This window comes from Leptonychotes weddellii, unplaced genomic scaffold, assembly GCF_054177405.1.
Source record: "Leptonychotes weddellii isolate Sample4059 unplaced genomic scaffold, ASM5417740v2 HiC_scaffold_15281, whole genome shotgun sequence".
Classification (NCBI taxonomy): Eukaryota; Metazoa; Chordata; class Mammalia; order Carnivora; family Phocidae; genus Leptonychotes; species Leptonychotes weddellii.
The window spans coordinates 1-4874 of NW_027734340.1; the positions used below are offsets into that span (position 1 = coordinate 1).

A 4874-nucleotide genomic window follows, 5' to 3' on the forward strand; every position below is an offset into this window, starting at 1 on the left:
GATGGGTATTAAAGAGGGCACGTTCTGCATGGAGCACTAGGTGTTATGCACAAACAATGAATCATGGAACACTACATCAAAAACTAATGATGTAATGTATGGTGATTAACATAACAATAAAAATTTAAAAAAAAAAGTACACCTTTGATCCTGTAAAACCTACATATCTTTGTTTTTTCGATAAATTTCCATGCCTAAACAAGAATATTAGTATGTCCTTCTTTGGTGAACCTGACTTTTCTTGTCACTAATCTGAATTATGAGCCCCAGGGATGATACAGATAAAACAGTATGTTATATCTTCAGCCCAGACCACTGTGTACAGTAACATGCCTTTTGGACATACTAAAAATACAGTAGCAACAATTCTTCCCCTATATTCCAAGACATAATTTTTTTTTTTTCCACCCACCCCCTGCAATTTTTCTTTAAAAAAGTCCCTTAACAAGCTAGAGAATATTTTAACTATCCATGGTGCTACTTTTCCAATTTATACCAACATTTAATCTTCTTTTTCTAATGTAGCACATTTTACACATGACCTTAGAATTTTCTAATACTCACAAATTTAATAATAATCACAATCTAGTTCTCACCAGGTTGTTGTGAGAATCAAATGAGATAATGCATATAAAAATTTTCTGATTTAATTTTGATTTGTAAGTTTTATAATTATAGAATTAAAGGACTTGAATTTTAAAAATTCTGCTATGCTATGCCACAACAGACAAAAAAATAAAATAAAAAATTCTTATTCATGCCCAGGTTATACAATTCTGCAAATTATAATGATATTGAGTAATATTTTAGTAGTTCTACTATTTGATAAATTATTTTTGTAACACTATTTATGAACTACAGAAACATACTCCCCAAAAGCATTTAAAGTATTTCAACATGTTTATTTTTAATATAACTTACTTTTTATTTTTACAAGCTAAGCATATACAACATAAAAAGTTATTTGAAAATGTTTGTTTATATGACAGAGACTACAAATTTTACTGGACTATGAAGTATAGTATAGTATGATCAACATGAAATCTTAATATGACATTCATTTAGCCAAAAACACTAATTTGAGAATCACGAATCAGCTCTCATTTCTAGGAGTGAAAGCATCACCTTAAAGCCAGGCATGGCCAACTATGATTTTTCTGCTAAGAATGGTTTTTGGATTTTATTAAAGTGGGAAAAGAAGGAAAAGGAGAACGTTGAAAAAGAAAGAAGCAGCTGCAGCAGTAGCAGCAGCAACAGATCATATTTGGTTTGCTAAAATATTTTATTATCTGGCCCTTTCTAGACAACAGTTTGCAACCCTTGCCTTATAGTAATCAACAGTAATCACTTACCTGTCCAAGTATTTGTGAAAAGGAAGTCTTAACTGTCACCTAGTTTAAAATAATCATTAAAAAAAGGTTATTTTTCCTAAAGCCTTCTAGTTCACATTTTATTAAACTGAGCACTTCACATCTCTAAGCATAATCATTAATTTTTTAATAATGATCAACCTAAACACATTTATGGTCTTGTAAGAATCTTCTGAACCACAAATTTTAATTTGTATTAAGTGTAGTTTTATTGTTCAGCAAATTTTCCTGGATTCTAATTCTTTGACAACTGGATGAATGGTACATGTGATAACCCTTTACTAACTAGAATATTTGATTAACCAGAATATCTTAGTACCAGGTCGTGCAAGCTAAAGGAATTGACTGAATGACTGAATTCAGAAGCTACACATACGTTTGCTGAACAATTAAACACAAATTAACCTACGTATATAACCAGTATTTTAAAATCTCAAACCTACAACTGTATAGCACTAAGTATAGTTAAGCTAAGGCACTTCTGAGTAAATTTCATAAAAACAAGTTTCATAGAATAAAAGACCAGGAACAGAGCATATTTGGTAAAATTTAAGCCGAAACAGTATTTTAAAAAGAAATTCATCATTATCTCTATTATAAATACACTTTTTTGATATTAGGAAGTCTGGGAAAAGGAAATATGTATTTCATACGGAAATTATAAAATGATTATTCAAAATACTTACTTTTTAAAAATGTAAAGTACTTATAAAAACATGGACATTTGTGAGTGTGTGCAGTATTTGGAGCCAAAGTATTAATGCAATTCTTGCTATCACTATTAGACACATGTTAAAAACCATTACAGCCCTACAAAGTCCTTCAGTATTAGAAACAGAAAGCAAGATATGAAAGCATTAATAAATACTACGAAATCCAAAATAACTCATAATTTAGGTCCAACTGAAACTTGTTGCTAACGAACAGTCTGACCTACCAATTCTAATCCACCCCAAGAAAGTTCTAATGAAGAATCCAAATATTTAAGGTTGTTTTAAAGGAACTGAATAGAAAGAAGATATTTCACATAAACCAGAAATCGCCATTAAAATATATAATCCCTTAAACCTGGAATTCTTAGAACCTGGGATGATACAGAGGGACACCTGTAGTTCATGAATCCATAAGAGTAAATGTTCCTCAAGTCTATTTCCCTTCTCTTGGAGCAGAGAGGTACTGTGATTGTAAAACAAACACAGCAGGCATACTACACTGCACATATTAATGACTAACAGAGATTTAAAAAGCTAGTGAAAAGGAAAGAAGATTCTAACACTTATCCAGTGGAGCTGGAAACCAATATAAGTCATGTTAATTATTGCAGTAAAGCCATGTCAGCTGATTTCATGATGTTCTTCAATTTATAGAGAATTTTGGACTTTGAGCTTCCAAACTTAGAAAGTTAATCTATAGTCTCAATTTTCATTTTCTATTACTTATTAAGACATATAAGGAAATACTGAGGTGGTGCTAACAGGCAAAATGGAGAATGTTTAAAGCATCATAAATGTCTATTTCATATATTTATTGGCTTCCACATTACCATATATCTAAGGCTAATATAAAAATACATTTCCTGTGTATTCTATAACTAAATCTTAAAAGTTAAGCAAACATGCAACTTACTTCATACTGACAGTCTGAAGATGTATACATTTTTAATAATGCTACATGGCTGTCATTTTCTGGTTGAGCAATATGGAGTTTCAGAGAAATTTCTGTGGAAGATGGTACCCTGAAAAGAAAACTTAAATATTAATTCTCAAATACAAACTGCTGTTAAATAACCAACTCTAAGTCAATCCTCGCACAACACAATGAAATAATGGAGAGGAAGACAGATGTCAGAGACGTTATTATAGATGGACACTTTTTCAATTGTATCACAGTTGTTTGAATGCTCCTTCATCTAGGACAGGCGTTGGAGGACAGTCGAGGAAGGGGTTGATGGTCCAAGCAAGTAAAGTTTAAATTCTAGATCATTTAGATAAGAATACTACATTATCTTATAATATTATCTTATGAGCACAATGCTACCTCAAGGATAGTTACATTTTATTAAGAGGCACTTAAATAGTTTCATTAAAATTTCACTTAAATAAACTAAGCAGAATATGTATTACTCAAAATGACCAAAGTTCCATATACTTACTGTGCAATAGTTAAGGAATCTTCGTAAGACCAAGGAATATGAAGTTTATAAATACTAGTTATTTCTTCTGTGGAAACATAAAGGAAATATGTGTTATTAACCTTATGTAACCTTAACCTTAAGTGTTACATAAGCTACTATAATACCTAACTACAGAGTTAACCATTTCATAAAAAATAACCAGTAAGACTTAGATCCCATAAAAAATTACAGAGAATTATTAAATAATAATGTTTAATTAGACTTACAAAAGATATTGCAGCATATGGAAAGTAACAAGAAACTGGTAAAACAGCTAAATCTGAATTACTACTATAATGAGATAGAAAAATATATACAGTATTTTTAAAATGTGGATATTTAAACTGATACAGCTGAAGATACTTAGTGTTAAAAAGGGTCTATGTTAAAACTCTTGGAAATATAGACAGCTTTTCTACTATAATTTAATTTTAATTCACATAAAATAAATAACTATTATAGAAAATTCAAGTGAAGAGCTATTGTTTCTTCAAATGACAATACAATTCTTCTCAGAAAATACACTTACCTTTGACTCCTGAGCACTTGCTTACTACGTTGATTTTAAAAGCCTGGTATATCTAATAAGAGTTCAATCACAAAAAAAAAAAAAACAACAAACAAAAGTTTATTTGTTTGCTTAACTAAACAGTGAAGTAAAATCAAATTCTTGCTATAATCAGGATAATTACCTGTCCGAAGTTTAGAAGTTCTATATTATAAAACAGGCCACTTGTATTTAATATCACTTTCCTTGAAGACAGTCCTGTTGAATTGAAAGTACTGTATTACTTAGAATACTAAACAGTTTTTTAAAAAGTACTGATTGTTTAACAATGTTTAACCTAATGCTAATACATTTTTAATATTAAAAAAGAGTTTATAGGTTTTTGTTTCTGGCATGGAGGAGTGAACTCCTAAAAATCCTATCCTCTTTCAATAAACTCTGGACAATATTTATAATGTATGTATTTTAAAAAGTTAAGTACATATTTTCAATTTCAAACAGGTATGCTTTCTTGGTAGATCTGTCATTTTATAAGTGCTATCTTTAATGAGATGGGTGATTCAGACTTGTCATTTCTGTATTGTTCTGAGTATCCTTTTTTTTTTTTTAAGATTTTATTTATTTGAGAGAGAGAGAATGAGAGAGAGAGAGCACATGAAAGGGGGGAGGGTCAGAGGGAGAAGCAGGCTTCCCGCAGAGCAGGGAGCCCGATGCAGGACTCAATCCAGGGACTCCAGGATCATGACCGGAGCCAAAGGCAGTCGCTTTACCAAATAAGCCACCCAGGTGCCCCTCTGAGTATCCTTCTTACCCGCTGGCCAAA

General features: G+C 31.0%; 1 long non-coding RNA gene across 1 annotated transcript; it reads right to left on the bottom strand.

Moving 5' to 3' along the window:
- Positions 1-1069: 1069 nt before the first annotated feature.
- On the bottom strand, positions 1070-4427 carry LOC145718407 (uncharacterized). The gene is made up of 5 exons (XR_014141784.1): positions 4236-4427; positions 4073-4124; positions 3523-3589; positions 2997-3105; positions 1070-1391 (listed from the first exon to the last, which is right to left on the bottom strand). It is a non-coding gene; the product is annotated as an uncharacterized LOC145718407 (long non-coding RNA).
- Between the last annotated feature and the right edge of the window lie 447 nt (positions 4428-4874).